Source organism: Tamandua tetradactyla, chromosome 19 (genome assembly GCF_023851605.1).
Source record: "Tamandua tetradactyla isolate mTamTet1 chromosome 19, mTamTet1.pri, whole genome shotgun sequence".
In the NCBI taxonomy this organism is placed as follows: domain Eukaryota; kingdom Metazoa; phylum Chordata; class Mammalia; order Pilosa; family Myrmecophagidae; genus Tamandua; species Tamandua tetradactyla.
The window spans coordinates 58,716,068-58,736,208 of NC_135345.1; the positions used below are offsets into that span (position 1 = coordinate 58,716,068).

General features: G+C 37.8%; 1 long non-coding RNA gene across 1 annotated transcript in view; it reads right to left on the minus strand.

Moving 5' to 3' along the window:
- The window catches only part of LOC143663640 (uncharacterized), a 52,783-nt gene extending 32,846 nt beyond the window's left edge, over positions 1–19,937 (minus strand). The window contains exon 1 of the long non-coding RNA XR_013166087.1: positions 19,768–19,937. This is a non-coding gene — a long non-coding RNA (uncharacterized LOC143663640). The remainder of the gene's footprint in view (positions 1–19,767) is intronic.
- Between the last annotated feature and the right edge of the window lie 204 nt (positions 19,938–20,141).

Below are 20,141 nucleotides of genomic sequence, written 5' to 3' on the forward strand. Positions count from 1 at the left end.
CCCTTTCCTGTACCTTTAATCTGGAAAGGCAGTGGTTTCATTCATACAGATCTCACAAAAAACTCATTGCTTTCACATGTAGCACACAGGGTTCCCAACCATCAGACAATAGGACTTTCCACAAATACTTTCTGGATAGGTGCATCTCCAATCCTGACTTGTACTGAAGTAGCTGACTGGTTCCATGTTTGATTAAATCTTCACATGGGGCAGTATTCTCTGGGGACTCATTTTCTGAAAGCTCAGAATTTTCAAAACTATTAATTTTGGGTGATTTTTGGTTGCTTTGTACACAAGAGTGCAGTTCTCAGCTTATCCTCTGCTTCTCACATTTTACTATAAGCTGCAAGGTGAAGTCGGGCTGCATTTTCTACATTTAATTTGGAAATCTCTTCAGCTAAGTATCCAAGATCACCACTTTCAAATTCTGTCTAGCATCCAACATCAGGACTCGATACCCTTGAATATTTTATCATAATAATATATTATTCTATAATAAAATAGAGTTAATCAGGGGTACAATGTCACTGAAATGATTTTTGCTTCATATCTATAAAAATGAAAATTCTAACACTTTTGATTAAAAATATTGCACTTTGAATATTACTGTAAAGTTGCTGTAGGACTGTTATTTACAATAGTGAAAATTGAAGACAATATAAATCTATCAATGAACAAATGATCAAATAAAAGGCTTTACTGTATACATTATCACACCACAAAATTGATAATTAAAAATGGAAGTTACCACAACATGGAAAGACTGCTTATAATAATTCTAACTGAAAATCAGAACATTAAATGGTATTTTATGATAATTTCTATTATGCAAACTATATATAAACAGAAATATACATGAACAAAGATCTGAAATAGAAGATCATAAAACTGTATGTTCAAATAATAGGATTTTTTAAGAAGAACTATCTTGGGGAATTCAGGGTAAAGAGGAATATGCATGAATACAACACAACTTAAGTTATTGAAATATTGAAAATTGCATACCAGTATGCCATCATACTCAGAGAAGCCTAAAATTCTGTTGAAGAATGGAATAAATCAAAGAGTAATTTAAAGAATTGTTTCACTTCATTATGCAAGTTTCAAAGTGTTACTCAGACATTTGTTTCATAATGGCCATCGACATAGACAGCAGATGTTTAGACATGGAACTGGAAATGGTTTCTTTCTTTGAAGATTTTTAAGGTGTAAAGTTTCTGGAATGCTACTCTGTCAGGGGGTCCAGAGCCTCAGGCATATGTCCTATTGGAGGGTTGCCAAATTGTTTCCAGACAAAGGCCACGGGTTGTTTTGCTGATAAGCTCAATAACCAACTCCTGGCATAACACACATTGGGGTTTCAAAGAAGTTACTACTAGGTGCATAGTAGGAGAGCAGATGACCTATTAGCCTAAAATCTGTCTCCATTTTGTTAGTATTCTGTTAAGGATTTTTCCATCTGTATGCCTAGAGTATATTGGTCTGTAATTTTCTTTTCTTATAGTATCTTTATCAGGCTATGGAATGAAGGTGATTCTGGCCACACTGAATGAGTTAGAAAATATTCCCGTTTCAATTTTGAGTGATGATTTTGAGGTGGATTGGTGTTAATTCTTCATGGAATGTTTGGAAAAATTCCCCTATGAAGCCATCTGGTCCTGAGCTTTACTTTGCTGGGAGCTTTATGATTACCAATTCAATCTCTCTTCTTAATATTGATCTGTTGAGATCTTCTCTTTCTTCTAGAGTCAATGTAAATAGTTATTTTATTTTTTAGGAATGTGTTCATTTCATTTAGGTTATCTACTATTTTGATGTACAGTTGTTCAAAGAAACCACTTTTAAATCTTTTCTATTTATAGGAATGTTAGTAATGTCCCCTTTCAGTTTTAATTTTAGTTATTCATGCCCTTTCTCTTTTTTCTCTGTCAGTCTAGCTAAAGCTTTGTTGATTTTATTGATTTTCTCAAAGAATCAACTTCTGGTTTTGTTGATTTGCTTTTTTGTTTGTTTGTTTTCTGTAAGTCCCTATCTAATTCCTCTGCCCCCAATCTGTTATTTTCTTCCTTCTGCTCACTTTGGGTTTAGTTTGTTCTTTTTTCTAGTTACTCTATGTTTGGACTTAGCTTTCTTCTTTAAGATCTTTCTTCTTTATATTGAAAGCATTTAGAGCTATACATTTTCTTCTAAACACTGCCTTTTCTGCATACTCTAAGTTATTTTTCATAAAGTGTTTTAGTTTTCATTCACATCAAAATATTTCCTAATTTGTTTTGTGATTAGTCCATTTTCATTGGATGATACAGTGATTTGGTTCTATATATCCAAGAAAAAATACAGTCTTAATCTTAATCCATTCCCATGAGTGTGAACCCATTGGAAATAGGACCTTTTGATGAGTTTACTTCAGTTAGGATATGACCCAACTGAATCAGATTTGGTCTTAATCTTAGTTCTGGAGTCCTTCATTAGCAAAGCAAAATTCAGACATAGAAAGAGAAAGCCACAGGAAGAAACCGGAAGACAACAGAACCCAGAGCAGTGGAGAACCAAGAGTTCTGAAGAAGTCTCCATTTGACAGAAAACCAAGAGCCAACGATAACTAGCAGTCAGCTTCTAAATGCCACAATGTCCTGTAAGAAAGCAATGTCTTAATTATGTATTGATTTTGGACTTCTCCTACCCTGAAATTTGTGAACCAGTAAATTCTCATCATTTAAACCAACCCACTGCATGTTATTTGTTTTCCCAACCAGGAAACTAAGCCCTTGTTTAAGGGTTTCACTCCCTTCTCAGGTCCTTGTTTTATCTTGCCTCAATCTCCCCCCTAGAGAGTTCTTGCCCCTTTATCTTAAGCAATGTGGAGGGATGAGAGAATGTTTTCTGTAGGGCTTGCCAGGGGATTTAGAACCTGCCTGAAAGGGCATGGAACTTACTGGCTACTTCATTTAAGTTGAGAGGAGAAGAGTCTGAAGGGGAAGTTGGAATGGCTGAAAATCAGCATTGGTTTGGTGTGACAGTCTTCAAGTCTAGAAGAAATAAATTTGGTGAGAAGCCTAAAAAAATGTAAGAGCTGATCAATAGCAAGACATTAGACATGAACAGGCCTGGGAGAGGCACTAACCAAGTGAGACTGGGGAAGAAGAAGGGAAATGACCATCTTTCAGATCCAAGAGTGAGTTTCATGTGGGTGGCTCATTCCTGCTTCACTTGGGCATAAGAAGTTCCATATAGCAAGGTAAGGGGTGCAGGAATGAAGTTTAGAAGAGGTTTGATTGATTGGGCTGTAGCTTTGGTTGCTGTGTCATCCTGGTTATTACCTTGAGATATATTAGTATCATTTTTTTATTACTAGGGCAATTAATTACAGTTATTTCTCTGTTTGGTAAGAGCATAAAAATTAAGAAATTAAGTATTAAGTAAAAATTAAAAATTTAAGAAATTAAGAAATTGGTGGTATTTAATTGAGAAAAACTCTCACTCTTTTTACGCTGCTGCATTTTTCCCTTTCTTGGTTCTAGAACTCAGTTGAGAGCAATTAGTTTTGCTTTCTGGGCTAAAGACCCTGGTGGTAGTGTTTTGGTCTCAAAACGCTTGTTAAATTGGGAGACACTATTGCTTAAGAGAATAGCAAGAATTCACCAGATAGGGAAGTGAATTAGTTTTACTTTTTCTTTAACCTTTAAGAGACTTTGTAAATACTAGACAGATTATATTAAATAGGATGCTGTAGAAAATTTATGTCTTTTTAATAGTCTCTGTATGGAGTAATGCTCACTTTTAGAGCTGGAGAACCTTAATTTTGAGTTTTAGTTGTCACACAGATACTTAAACTTTAGTATTAGGGAATTATTAAGTTATTTAGTATTAGTGTACAATTACTAGAAAATATATATTATATTTCTAAATATATTTCAGAATTTAGAAATAACAGTAAAAGCTCAATAGTAAATTTGACTGCTATAAGAATTTAAATTTTTAAGCCTTAATTATTTATAAGCATTTTCAGTGAAGCTACTTTTAGAAATAAAAACACTTGATGGTTGTTTTATATTGGAGTTATATCAGGAGGTTTGTCCTGTTTTACCTTTACACATTTATTAGGGTTATTAATTAACAAATAGAATAGAATTTATATACTTATCTTGTTGCTTTTTTTAAGTTCTTTTGTGGAAAATAAAGTTTCAACTTTTAGCTTGCCTGTGTCTTTTTAGGGAAGCTTTAAAATAAAGTAGTGTAGCTGACAAAGTAAATCTCATTGTTGCTATGATTTGTAATTTTAGCATTATACAGATTAGTATTAGGATAGGACATTGTTAAGTTTTTAGGAACTTTAAACAATTTCCAAATACATCAATTATATTTACCTATGTAAATTTAGCTAACAGAAGGATAGAAATTTTCCTTAATTATTGTAATGCTTCTTAAATCCTTTTTAATGTAATATGTTGAACTATTATTGTACCTAATGTTTAAAAGGTGAGAGATCAAATTCTTTGTAATAGACTTCCTTTAAGAGTGAGGAGATCTCTTCTGAAATAAAGAGTGATAAGGGCAACATAAACATTAATAAGGATATTATTTTGAGATGGCATAAAATTTGTTCTCTAGATAGTGTACTTAGATGGCCAAGAAATTTTTTTAAATAACTTTGCACTGTGAGCAGTTTAACAGAAAGCAGCACTAAGACAGACAGAATTCATTTTTTGTAAACTGTTTATAAATTCTTGTAATCAGCAGTGACTGTATATACTTTTAAAATGTTCCCCACAACTTTCCACATCCACCTACAGTTTATAGTTAGCATTTGGCTACAAAACTCACTCTCTTAAACTTTCTACAATTTTCCATATCCATTCAGTTAGCAATGACTACAACAGACAAACTTTGCTTTCATGCTGGGAATATGTTACTCTGCATAGTTAACACTCTGCAAGATCATGCTCTGAGGCAGTTGGAGGTTGCAGGGTTTGCTGCTAAGTATTTTTAAAGATATGGGGATTATTTTGAAACTCTTGAGGTGACCCCCAAGGAGTGAAGATGATCTCTTCCTGGAAGGAGATGGGGCATTCAGGGACAATGAGAAATTGATGAGATACTAGAATGCCTTTCAGCTTTCAAAGAAGAAGGGTAGTGAATGTTTTTGTTTTTGTTTTACCATCAACTCCTATACTTAGACAAGTCTGAGTGGAGGTAGGCCTAGAATGGCAGTTTAGGACTGAATGGCTTGAGTGTTAAGTAAGAAATTAATAATCTTGTCTGTCACATTGAGAGTCACCCAGGTCTCCTCTAAGTTGGTCAGATGTGAAGTCAGGAGAGCCATATGTAGCTTCAGAATCCTCAGTCTTCTTCACTGGCCACAAGCAGAGCTTGAGGGTTGTCCTGCCCCACTCTGGGAGACAGTGCAGTCTCTGGACTCAAAGCCCATGTTGGGATACCCGGGGTAAGACTCCTGTGGCTCCCAAGGTTGAGGATTGTTTTGAGGTTTCTGGAACCCTCTCTGCCAGTGGCTCTCTGACTCAAAGTTGAAGTAAGGCCCTTGAGGCCTGGAGCCATGATTTGGGTGACCTGGAGAGGAAAGAGTACCATTAACAGTGACTGCAATAAGCTGAACCTGTTCTCTGGCTTTTCCTTACCTTTCTTTGCCTTCTCCTCCTTGGTCTTGTTTTAATTCTTAAGTACAGAACAGGCAGTTTCTAATTTTGTATCACCCATCACCCTGAGCCTCCTTGGATAGCTAGAAGCTCACAGTGAACTGAGTTTATGTCCTGGGGGAGCCAGATCAGAATACCTATATTCCTAGAGAAAACTATGAAAATGGTTTCACCCTTTCAGGAGGACACAGGTTGCATGAAAATGTAGGAGAGACTAGCAATGAGATAAGCAAGAAGAAAAGGTGAAAGTATGTGGCCAAGCCTCCCAATATTCACCAGTTCGAATGATTGGAGAGAAGTATCTCCTGTCTGGCTCACCAAACCACTTTGCTGGATTTTGGCTTCCAGATTCTTGGCATTGCCATTAGAAAGAAATTCAGGAGCACAGCCCAAAGAGTAAGCAGATAAAAAATTTACAGAGAACATATGTAGGAAAACAAGTAGACACTCTCACAAAGACAGAACTGGGAAAGGCAAGGGGTGGTGAGTAGGATATTAAGGTATGACCCACTTCATGCAGGGCGCCCTTTATAAGAGAATGAAACAGTAAAAAAAGGCCACAGAAGATGAGAGAGAAAGACACAAAAAACAGAAAGACAGAAAGAAGGCCATGGAAGCCAGAAGCTGAAAACACTGAACATATAAAAGAAGGAAGAAACCAGCAGATATCACTATGTGTCTTGCCATCTGACTGAAGAGTCCTGGATCACCAGCAGTCTGTCTTCAGGAAGCCAGCATCATCTTGATGATGACTTGTTTCAGACATTTGCACACCCTCAGGACTGGTAGCTTTTAAACTAATAAATTCCCATTGTTAAAAGCCAGCCCATTTTATGGTATCTGAATTTTGGCAACTCTTGCAGACAAAAACGCTATGTAAGATGTGTATCACAATTGCCTGCTAAATAACTTTTAGTGACTTTACCTTGCTTAATGGATGAATTACTCAACTCTGTCATGACAATATGGCTCCACATGTGAAGATCCTCTGCAGTCTCATATTTTCCCACACTCTGCCTTGCCACTTGTGTTAGATTCAGTTGTCAACTTGGCCAGGTGAGCATACCTAATCTTGTTGCTGCAGACATAAGCCAAAGGTATGTGAACCTCATCTGTTGCCAATTACATCTGCAGTCTGCTAGGAGGCGGAGGCATGCCTGCTGCAATGAGTGACATTTGACTTAATTGGCTGGTGCTTAAATGAGAGAACGCAATGTAGCACAGTCTAAGCAGCTCGGCATTCCTCATCTCAGCACTTGCAGCTCAGCCCAGGCCTTTGGAGATGCAGAAAGAAGTCTCCCCGGGGAAAGTTGTTGGAACCCAGGGGCCTGGTGAGAAGACCAGCAGAGACCATCTTGTGCCTTCCACGTAAGAAATAACCTCAGTGGAAAGTTAGCTGCCTTTCCTCTGAAGAACCAACAAAATAAATCCCCTTTTATTAAAAGCCAATCCATCTCTGGTATATTGCATTCCTGCAGCTAGCAAACTAGAACACCACTTATGCCATTTTATTTCACATTTTCATTTTTTTTTTTAAGCAGAATGTTCTCTTGTTTGGAATATCCATCTATATTCCTTTATCCTGAATTTTTTACTCATCTTTCAAGCCTCAATTCAGGCATTTTATACTACAAAGAGGTTTTCTGAGACCTCTTAGTTGTGCTAAGTATTCCATTTACGTTCTTCCCTAACTAGCAATGCAATGCTCCACTATGTTACAATTGAATTATATAGTCTGTGAGACAGTGTTCCATGAATCAGTGTTCCATGAACTCCTGCTTCAGTTCTTCAGTGACTTTTGATAGTTCTGAGGCTGTGGAGACTGAGGTCCTTAAAATGCCTATATGTCTCTGAATAGTCCACACAGTCTCTTTTTGAGACCTTTGCAGGGGCACTTCTCTTTCACACAGTAATATTTCTTTTACTATCTTCCACTCATTTCTACAATTGTCTTTGCATATAAGTACTTTGATCATGTTGGATTAAGGCCCACCCTCATTCAGTTTGGCCATTCATTAACTAATAACATCTTCAAAGATCCTATTTACAAATTGGTTCACACTTGTACCCTGACACATTTTAATTAATAGCATATTGAAAATCCTAATTGCAAATACGTTAACAACCTCAGGTCTAGACTGTTAGGACTTGAACATATCTTTGTAGGGAGGTTGATTTAATCACCAAAAGTAGCCTTAATTCTTTGCACAATGCCTGGTGCTTAGAACACATTTAATAACTAAATAGGCCGAATAAGCTTCCAGATTGTTGGTTTGCATTTACAAAGACACCACTTCTCACACTTAATATCTAGCACACGATAAGTTTTATGCTTTCCAACTGAAATTAATTTTGCAAATGGCAGACATTCTTGAAATGTTCAACTGAAAAATGAAACTATTAGGAAATATAGTAAACAGGTCGTATTTATATTTCAATTTTGCACTAAAATTGTGATTACTTCAAAATATGTTGAATATACTTAGTATTTTGGCCCTGACAATTAGATAGAATAGTGTTAGTTTTCCAAATTATCAGTCCTCCTTTTCTCTGTGAAGACTTGGTCAGCACCCTCCCAACCCCCAACATGTTACATCCTGAGTAAATCACCCCTGCTCATATGGCCTTTCCTTACATATGGAATCTGCCTCTATCATTTCAAGGGAGCACATTAGATTTTTTTTTATGTGTCTGTCTCCTATACTGAAATGTAGCTTTTTGAGGGAAGCCACTGTGTTGCTTTAATCTTCATCTCTTCCGCAACTACCATTGTGTCTGAGACAAATACATTTTTGGCTAATATTTATTCAAAGAAAAAATGAATCAATTAATCAGTGTCTCAGAATCACAAAATACTTTACATAGTGGAAACTGTAATAAATGATTTAGCCTAGAATTACTTCATCTGAAAAAACCTTTTTTTTCCTTCACAATAAATGGTAAGCTATACAATGTATTTTCTGCATTTCTTTATGTTTGACATTTTATGCTACTTTTAAGCTATTAATCATTTATTCTGCCCTCCAATGCTATCCTCTCTTGTTGTAAACCTTATATGATTTTGGATAAAACTCCAAATTAATAATTGATCATTGGGGCAACAGTATAATTAAGAGAGTGTGGTTATAATTACACTATCAAAATAAGAGTAATTGCTCTTGGATTTCCATACAGCAACTGCTTTTGAAGTCTCCAAAATGCTTGTATTAAAGGAAAAAAAAGGAATTCTGTTTTGTATTCGAATTCAAGAAGTGGTTAACCTGGTCAAAACCAAAAGATAATTTGCAAAATTTAATAGCAAATAACAACTACAGTTATAAAATAATTTTCATCAAAAATCTCATTAATGATCTAAAGACATTTCATTCATTTTAGAGAGTGTCAGCAAGTTCATATGTGTGCACTTCTGGTTTAATATACTATTTAATTTGCTAAAATACTATGCATTAATTTTGTACTGCTGATACAGGTAGGGATTTTAACCTCAGGACAGCTTTTAGAACATCGCTAAAGCCCCAGAAAGCAGTCACACAATGTATTTTTTACATTGCCATCCTTGGAGAAAGTTGGTCGTAGAATCAAAAATCGGCAATTATGAATCCCAATTTTCATGAGCAGCTCCGGTTTCACTTCTTCTAGAGTACAAAGATTCCAATGCAGACCCCAATTCTGAGACTTCTTCAATTTAAGCCAGCACTGTTATACATTCTATCAGCATAATGATTTTCTTTTACTCAAATAAGTGATTGGTTAAGAAATTTGAACATTCTTAGCTTTAAAAGAGTCATTTACAAAGTACGTAGATTACTTTTGCCTTTATCTCATACACTTTTTTTTTCCTTTTTTTCTTCCCTCTCTCTCACCCTTCCTCCTTCCTCCTACCTCTCTCTCACACATTCTATTTGGTAATTATCAACTAGCCAGCTCAATGCAATTTGATGATTGTGTAAGTTCTAATATTTAAGAAAGTGCTACCAGTTGGTAGAGATGGTAGCATAAAATCTATGGGGTCCTGTGTGAATAATAACTGAAACTCTATGAGCCCATTAATGTGAAATGCTTTTTCAACTGAAGTATTTACTATTTTTCTTCTGGTGTAGCTAGCTTATAAAGGAGTTCAAAGGATACTAACAATATTTAAGCATTGTATATAAGAAAAAAAGAGTTGAGGGTAAAAAAAAATCAGAGCTTAAAAGTTACTTACTCCTTTGTAACCAGTCACAGAGGCTGGCTTGTAATTTTAGAAGAAAATGGTAAAAAAATCAAAAAAGAAACATGGTTGTTTAAACAACTTCCTGAATAAAACTATGTTTAATTCAAACAAAACAGCTGAAAGATGTAATGAAGGAAAAGCATAAAACAGTTGCTTATGAAGCCATTTTCCATGCTCTTCTTGTTAATATTTTCATCAGAAGGGGCCTGTTACATTACGTTCTAATGTAATGGCATCTTTAGAAACATGGACAAGTGCAAGCAGAAATGGAACAGCAGCAGCAGCAAACCAGCTGATTTACACCACATTTTCTAGCATCAGAATTAACCTCACATGTGGATTTTTGCTCCTTTTAGACCAAATACCATTCTAAAAAATCAGCCTCATTTGGACCTACATGCCACCAGTGGGTGTACTTAATATGCCCTGGATTTCAGTGACTATAGCAGAATAAAGGCCAAATGCTATCCAGTATCAAAATGTGTTTTCTGGCCCTGTGTCAGAGTCCTTTAGCACTGCAACATTTGTAATTTCTGAACAATCCCCATAAAACTTAGGGGTTGTTGACCTGAACTAAACTCCCTATGGCTAGCGATGTCATTCTCCATCTCCTTTCACTTTCCAGGTTGATAAAAATCAATACATTCTCTCATAGAATTCTGACTTTTGAAGTAGCTTTTAGGTTCATGTGAATTGTGTGAAAGTGATAAAGGGACAGAAAGTGTTACTTTATCTTTCAAAGAGCTATTTCCTGTACCATCATTTAGACAATAATGTTAGAATTGTATTTAAAAAAATTTTGAAATTAATGAGTCTTGGATTTTTATAGTTGGTGTAATTTTCAAAAATACTTCACTATGTCATAAGCATTTACCTTCAATCAAACTACTGTTAAAATAAATTCAGTCCAATTCTTAGCTCTTACATCTATGATTGATTTCAATTATTGCTGTTTACTCTTAAATAAAGTAAGACTTATAGCTATTCCATGGCTTGCAATTAGAAAAAGCTAAAAGGAACATAGCACTATGATCTCCACTTTGGTTTACTCTTTAACTGAAAAATGAGGTGGAATGGATTTTCAAGAGATTCTCCTCATTCTTCATTTTTGAAAGTTCTGCATTCTGTGTAACTTTCCTAAAATGAAATCAATAGATATTCTAAAGATAATTCAATTTCCAGTTCTCTTGACTAGCAAGAGATGATACCATCACTTCAATATGGTAATTCAAAACCATGCTCTAAATCAGGGACTTGTGAATTTTTTTTCTATAAGGATCAGATAACAGGGTTTTGTGGCCATAAGATCTCTGTTGCAACTACCCAATACTCAACAGGTGCAATCAGCTGACTGATGATTTAATACACTAGCCTTCTGGTTTATCAACCTGCCATGAAATAGCCTTGCAGCAATGGTCAGGCCAGTGGGTGCCTGTACAGTGAACTGGATATAATCACTTGGTCAAGTTGACACCAGACCCTATCCAATACAGTCCACCCCTTGTCAACATAGAAGCTATACAGAACACCTTGAAAAACACTTAATTCTCAAATAGAACACAGAAATGTACTACATCTTTCCAGAATATGGTACAAGTCCTTAAGTGACATTCACTCTTAAACTTTGTATTCTATGATTTAAATGGTATAACATGTACAATACAGCTTATGTCATATGATAAGAGAACAAGGTATTTGCTATGTACAAATGCAAACATACTCAACAAAACAAGGGGAAAATATTCATACAATGGTCATAGTTCATATTCATCACTACTTTTTTCTACTACCTATTCCATGTTCCCTTTACCCTCATCAAGCACTTTAGCTGGCTATGGTTCTTTGCCAGGTGAGGTGACCCAAACCTTCATTCCTGAGGTTTCTGAGACATTGGTAGTCCTGCCTGGATTGGGTTGTTGCAGTTTTCCATTGACATTTATAACAGGGCATGGTAGTATTAAGAGATGCCCTTGGGGATCTTCTGTATTCCAGGAAAACATTTTACCTCCATTGTGTGGCTGCAGACTATTTCCCCTTGATTGTCAGAATCAATTACCCCAGACAGAATAGTAATCCACTTTCATGCCTGTTGATTCAGTGGCATGAGACGCCCAAAGTGTCCAGGTGGCAGTTTTTACTTCCAGTTCAATGGAATCATTGTTGTGTCTCCCAGTAGCAGCACTCCTCCTATTGGAACTAATGCCTGTAGACCAATGGAGCTTAAGTTTTCAGGGACAAGAAGCAAAAGTTTTCCTCGTGGATCACTAGGGTGATAGTGAGTGGTGTCACTACCATTTCCACCCCATGATTCTTAGACCCGTGAATCCTGACTATGGGAGAAACAGCACAGTAGGATGGATGCTGATTCAGAGCATACAGAGCCTCCTGAAGAACACTGACCCAGCTGTGCAAGGTATTGCCACAAAAGACCATTCTACTGTTCTTTTTTACCCAGCTGCCTCTGGATGATGGGGAATATGGTAAGAACAGAGAAATCCATGAGGATGTGCCCATTCCTGCACTCCATTTGCTGTGAAGTAGGTTCCTTGATCGGAAGGAATATCATAATGGTAGATAAGGCATTTCAAAGTCCATATGTGGTAGTTTTTACAAAAGTATTGCTTGCTGGGAATGCATACCCATATCCAGAGGATGTGTCTATTCCAGTTAGAACTAATCACTACCCCTCCTAAAATGGAGGAGGTCCAATGTGATCAATCTATAAGCAGGTAACAGGCTGATCCCCTTAGGCAAGGGTGCCATATCAGGGAGTGAGTTTGGGTCTTGCTGCTAGAAGATTGGGCCCTCAGCAGTGGCTGTAGCCAGGACTGCCTTGTGAATAGAAGTCCATATTACTGAGCCCATGCATAACCTCCATCCTTACCACCATGCCCACTTTTTTCATAAATCCATTGGGCAATGGAGCAGCTATGGAAAGAAGATGACCTGTATCCACAGGACAGATCATCTTCCTTTTATCCCCTTGATTATTAAAGCTTTACACTGTTGAAGTCACCTTCTTGTGAGCATTCACATGGGACACAAATATCTTCATATTCTTTGCCCAATGAGAAAGGTCTAGCCACATATCTCTTCCACAGACCTCTTTTATCACCACTTTTCCAATCATGCTCCTTCTAAGTCCTTGATCATCCAACCAAACCATTAGCAACAGCCCATAAATCAGTATACAAATACACATCTGGCCAAATGTCCTTCCAAGAAAAATGAAAAACCAGGTGTAAATGATTTTCCAGTATCCTTTAAGGGCACCCCAGAAGGGGGTTGCAGTGCTGTAGCTGTCCACTTCTGGGTGGTCCCTGAATATTGTGCAGAACCATATGTAAACCAGACCTGAGTTTTCTCTTCCTCAGTCAACTGATCATAAGGAATTCCCCAAGAGGCCATAGCTCTGATCTGGGAAAGAAAAGGTAATGTGGCAGGAGATGGGGCCTTGGGCATTTGAGCCCCTTTCTTTTTTAGTGTACTTGTACTTTCAGAGCTGCTCGAGCCCTATGTCACATATGCCATTTCCATATTATGACAAAGTGTTCCTTTATGCCCAACTTTATGGCTTGGTGGGCAAGACAACACCCAGCTCATGATAGACAACTCGGGTCTCATGGTGACTCAGTGCCCATGGTTAAGCATTCAAACTCTACTAAGCCCTGTAGTAGGCTAAAAGCTCTTTCTCAAAAAGAGAGTAGTTATTTGCAGTGGATACTAAGGTTTTGCTCCAAAATCCTAAGGGTCTCTGTTGTGATTTTCCCATAGAAGCCAGCCAAAACCTCCATACCGCATCCCTATTTGACACTGACACTTCTAGAACCATTGGACTTGCTGGGTCATATGACCCAATTTGCAGAGCAGGTTGCACAGCAGCCTGGACCTGTTGAAGAACCTTCTCTTCTTCCAGTCCTCATTCAAAACTCACACATTTTCTTGTCACTCAGTAAATGGATGGAATAGCACACCCAAATGAGGAATATGTTGTCTCCAAAATCCAGAGTAGTCAATGAGGTATTTTGCCTCTTATTTTTATCTTAGCAGGGACCAGATACTACAGCTTATCCTTCACTTCTACTTGCCCCACATTACTGGACACAGAAATCACTGAGGTGGAATGTCTCTGTAATTTTGTTGGATTTATCTTCCATCTCCTGACACACAGATTGTTACCTTAGCAATAAGTCTAGAGTAGGTGTTACTTCTTGCTCACTTGGTCCAATCAGCATATCATCAATATAATGGCCCAGTGTGATGTCTTGAGGGAGGGAGAAATGATCAAGTTCCCTTTGAAAAAGATTGTGACATAAGGCTGAAGAGTTGATATCTCCCTGAGGCAGGAGAGTGAAGGTATATTGCTCACTTTGCCAGGCAAATGCAAATGTTTCTGGTCACCCTTTCTGACAGCTATTGAAAAATAAAAGCATTTTCCAGGTCAATGGTGGCATATGTACCAGACAAAGTTTTGATTTGATCAAGCAATGTTACCACATCTGGAACAGCAGCTGCAATTGAAGTCACCACAAGGTTAAGTTTATGATAATCCACTGTAATCCTCCAAGTGCTACCTCTTTTCTGAACAGGCCAAATAGGAGATTTGAATGGAGATGTGGTGGTGATCACCACTCCTGCATCCTTCAAATCCATAAGCATGATGCTAATCTCTACAATCTCTCCAGGAATATGGTGTTGCTTCTGATTCATCATTTTGCTAGGTAGGGATAGTTCTAGTGTCTTCCACTTGGATTTTCCTACCATAAATGCCCTCACTCTATGAATTAAAGAAGCAATGTGGAGTTCTGCCAGTTGCTGAATATGTCAATTCCAATTATGTATTCTTGAACTGGGAAAAAGATAACAAAATAGGTCTGGGGACACACTGGATCCACTGTGAGATGGGTCTGAGCTAAAAGCCCATTGATCACCTGACCTTCATAAGCCTCTACTCTGGTGAACCAGAGTGACATTTTGGGTCTCCTGGAATTAGTAACTTCTGAGCCAGTGTCCAACAATCCCCAAAATATCTGATCAATTCCTTTTTCCCAGTGCACAGTCACCCTATTAAAAGGCCATAGTTCTCCCTGTGCAAGCCTGGGTGGAAGGTGAACAGTGTAAATTTTGAGCTGTGTAAAACTGTCCTTCCCCCAGGGTACCAGCCTTCCCCTCATTTGAGGGACTCTGGGTCTGTAAACTGTCTCAGGGCTGAGAATTGATTAAGAGGCTGTGACTCTCTGTTTTTGTAATTCCAGTTTGACTTCTGTTCACTTGACCTAGAATTCCTCTGCTTATGCACCTCAAATAAGAATTTAGTAGAATTCCCATCTAGTTTACTTCTAGCTGCTCCATGATCTACTAGCCAATGCCAAAATTAACTGTGAGTCAGATTATTTTGACTGCTACTTTGAGTCTGCTGTCCATTATCATGGCCATGCAGATATGATACCTTGTCTATGGTGATTAAGTGCAAGCACATGGCTTCTGACAACTCTGGATCCGATCATCCCAATTTTGTTTAAGGATTACAGCTCAGTGACAGCAGTTCTCAGTCATATCTGACCTACACAGAAGGGTGACCACATACCTCTTCAGAGATGATGGAACTGGTCTCACAAATTTATGTCTCAAAGTTCTGGTGAAAGAATGTCCCTTGGGCATCTCTGAGGTGTGAGAACAGGTCTTCCTTGATAAATCCACTCAAACATTCTAATCTCTCTAAACCTCTAGATCCCCCTCATCTACATTACAGAAAAGTTCTGGCATTTTGACTTCAGGTACATTGACCACATACTGATCCATGTTTCAGTCAACCATCTAAACTGTTATTGCCCTTTCTAACCCCTCAAGCTACAATGTTGGATGTAAAATCTCTGCTTAGTGGGCCCATATCAATAATTTCAGCTTGATCCAACTTTATATTCCTTCCTCCATTATTCCACACCCTCAATATCAATTATTATACATATTATCATGATTTCTGTCTAGATAGATTGGAAATATCATGCAATTCTTTTGGCATATAGCATACTTCCTCATGGGTCACACTTTGTACCTCACCTTTCAGGCTCTGTTGGGATTTTAGTCTAGTTATAGGTCTTGAAGAAAAGAGGGGTGATAGGTTTGGGTCATGAAAAGAAATAGAAGTGCCTTTCAATCCAATTAACTCAGGGCATTCCGTTATTTCATCTGGTGAAACATGATTAGTCACTCCAGACAGAAAAGTGAGGGCTGTTTCTCCAGGGAAGTTTGTTACAGGGTTAGCAGGCAATGAAGGGTTAATCTTTAGGTGGAGATTATATGGCAGACTCTTCTAGGGAGACTAGAGACTGGGAAGCTCTTTCTTTAAGAAAGTCTGGAGGGTGAGAACCTGTTTCCTCAGGGCAGTCCATTACAGGTCCATCCAGTGAAGTCTCATCAGATTCCAGGGATCCCGTCTCCTCATCACCATCATTATCAAGCCATATATCACCATCCCACATTTCAGAATCCCATTATTTTCTAATCAAATCCCTTACTTTAACAGCAGACACCTTGAAAAGTTGAGTGTTATTTTATGTTATAAATTCTCACCTTGCACAATGAGACTTTGTGTGTAGTTTTCAGACATCTCAAGAATGTGACCACAGGAAATAAGGTTTTTTTCAGGGAACATATGGAAAATTTTAAATCATTAATATGGCACTTAGGGTGAAAATTTGAAGACTTCAGCTCATCCATTTCTTTCATCACTGTATCCAGCATATCCAACAAAACCAACAAACATCATTATATCTCTTAATTCCACAAAAATCTATAAAGATGTTAAAAACATTGTCACCCAGAGCCTTGCCTCATAGAATGTACAGTTAACAGAATCTAATCATGATATTGTGAGTACCTTTTTTGCGAACTCACCACACGGATTGTCAGTGCCATCTTGATTATTGGAAACGGAGTCATTAGTGCCTCTGAATCTGAAGTGGCTTTTGCTTGGAGGAAAAATTCTAGTATGCAAGGCTTTCCAGAGAGGACTTTCAGCCCTTTCCAGCCAAGACAGAACCACTAATCCAGAAAGGTGGTGGACACTGGCTCCAATGTGTCCTGGAGGATACCAGCAGGATGTCAAGTGCTTCTCTTACGGCTTCCCAAATCTGTACTGCCCAACAAATGTAGCCCTTCAGCTAACTATTTTTTTTTTTGCAAACTTGAGAAAGTACTGCATCTTTAAATCTCCACCACCTCTGCCCCTGTTTGGAGAGGGTTAAAACAATGTCTGCCACCACTTTTACCTGGGGTGGGTTGAAACCATAACTGACCTCATAGCTGATTCCTCAGTGAGCTGAATTCACAAAACCAAGCTGTGATCTTTGATCAGCTGTACCCACCTTTCTTCTTGGGGAAGAGGAGTTTAATATCTTTTTTTGTTACCAGAGAGTCAGCTGGCTCTGGATCTATGGAAGCCTACTGTGAGAAAGGTGGATGAATACCAGTAGTCACTACATGGAGAGAGTTATTTAACATTATTTCCCATGATTTATTAGTCTCTTCTTCCTTCTCTTCCCTAGATACTCTACAGTGTTCTTTTGGCTCCCAGAGTTTCAAAATAGTCTTTTTTTTCCTTTCAGACAGTTCCTGCCTGTTTAATAGTTATCTTGGTTGAATAACTGAGTCCTGAACCCCCACTCTGCCACATTCCCTGGAAATTCCCACAGTTTACATTTAATGTGATAAAACAGTATGTTATTTCTGCAATGAAGTTGATTTAGTTGGATTGTTTTAGTAATGTGAATAGAGACTTCTAAATAAACTAATCTGAGGTTCTTGAGACTTCAAGGAGCTGCATTTGTATAAAGTTGGAAGCAGTTAATCTATTCTACACTGGTTTACACAAGAGAAGTTATTAAACTACAGAGGAGTGTGAGATAGTGACATTCAGAAGCACAGGTGAAAGGCTAGTCTAACATCTGCTCATTAATGGCAACACAGTAAGCCCAAATGGAAGCTTAAGGACTGATGGTCAGTTTCAGAAGGTATTAGTTATAGAAACTGAATTCCATGAAGGTATGTCACATTTGTCTTCTCTAAGGTTATATTCCCATGGTGCCTGACTATCTGAGTCAGGATCTAATGACAACTAGGATGGAGATTATATCACAGGACAAAAAAAAAAAATCTTTCATGGACATTTTTACACATGTGATATAAAAATCCCAGTATAATGGGATTAAACAATGAGGGCTCAAAGAGTTTTAAGGCAATCCTTACTAGGTATGGTATTTAAGTCATGCAACTTAGAAATTCAGATTGTTATATGGAAGTTCATTCACAACAAATTAGAGTACTGTTTTTCACTGGAATTTTATCTAATTCATAGCTCTAAGTTTTCTTGTTTGAAACTTATGCACCATAGAAAACCATGTTCTTCTAACCCTGTCTTGTGGGGGCAGACCTATTGTTTGGTGGGATCTTTCGATTAGGTTGCTTCCACGGACAGGTGACCCTGCCCATTCAAGGTGGGCCTTAATCCTTTCCTGAAGTCCTTTATGAAAGAAAGCTCAGAAATAATGCATAGAACAGAGACGTGAAACCAAGACACAGACATCTGGAGATGCAGAAGATGCTGAGAGAGCTGTTTGAATCCAGAAGCTGGGAGAGAAGGACAGCAGATGCTTGCCATGAGGTTTTACACATAACAGAGAAACTCCACAAGCAATCAGCTTTTCTTGAAAGAGAGAATCTTCTTCTTGGTGTGTAAATATGAACATTTTCACAGCCTTGTAAGTTACAAGTAACTTGTAACTTAATAAATCCCTTTATAAAAGCCAATCTATTTCTGGTATATTGCATTCCATAAGTGTTAGCAAATTGCAACAGGTTTTATTACCAGAGAAGAGGGGTGCTACAATTTGCAAATGCCCAAAATGCTGGAATGGTTTATAAATTGATAAGGTGAAGATTCTGGCAGAATTATGATATGCCTGATGTAAAATTTTGAATTGCTTGGAAAGACTGTTGGTAAGAATGCAGACCCTAAAGATAATTCTGATGAGGACTTAGACAGAAATGATGAATATGTCATTGTCAATTAGAAGAAAGGCAACCCTTGTTTTAAAGTGGCAGAGAATTTGGCATAGTGAATCCTGGTTTGGGATGGATGGCAGAATTTGAAAACAATGAGTTGGCTATCTGTCTGAGCAAATTTCCAAACTAAATATGGAAAATGCAGCCTGGATTTTTCTTGCAGCTTATAGTGAAATGCAACAGGAAAAGGATAAGTTGATACCTGAATTCTTGGGTACAAAGAAACTAGAAACTGATAGTTTGGAAAATTCTGAATTTTTGGAAAGTCAGACACCAGAGACTATTGCCCCATTGAGGATTTAACAAACATGGGGTCAGTCAGCTATCAGAAAGCAAGCCACATGGAGATTGAGTTGTCCAGAAATGATTTGTGAAAATCCTATTATCTGATGGTTGTGATAAGTGTATACTGTATGAGAAACTGACAATTATATTTTGGAATCTGTATAAACAGAATCACTGCCAGCCTGGACTAAAAGGGACAGAAAAGGGACAAATTGAAGGAAAAATGACTTCAACAGTAGAACCATGGAAGCTTAGGTTGGGAGCCAACAAATCTTGGCTTAGGAGGGTGGAACCACTAATCCATATTGGAAGGCTGAGTTTGCCTTGGAGGCAGTGAGTTGGTCTTGCTCTTTGATGTTCAGGAAGAGCTCTCCTACCACAGGAGTCAGAAAGGGTGAAAGGCATTCCCTCACAGTTAGGAAGAGCCTGGCTGACACCCTACTGTTCTGAAGGAGTTGAGCATGTGCCCTGAAGAACAAAGAAAGTCTACATGCCACCCAGGGCCAAGAATAAGATGCTGTCCCCAATACTTCCCAGTGTGACAATTCTCACCTTGGAGTTTGGAGAGAGAAGAGTCACTATGTAAATCCTTGGAAAAGGTGGGACTGCTGATTTTCCAAAACCCAGGATGAAACATCATTCTATAAATGATTTTCAGACCTTAAAATCTAATGGAGTATGTCCTGCTGGTTTTGAGAATTGTCTGGGGCCTGTGACTTTTGTCTTCCTTCCAATTTGTTCCTATGGCAACAGGAATGTTTACCCTATGACAGTACTTCCTTTGTATATTGGTAGCAGATAATTTGTTCTAAGTTTTACAGGTCCACAGCCAGAGCAGAATTTTGCCTTAAGACAGACTATGCCTTTAACTGACTTTGACGAGACTTTGCACTATTTTTGACTTGATATTATTTTTATCTGCATTT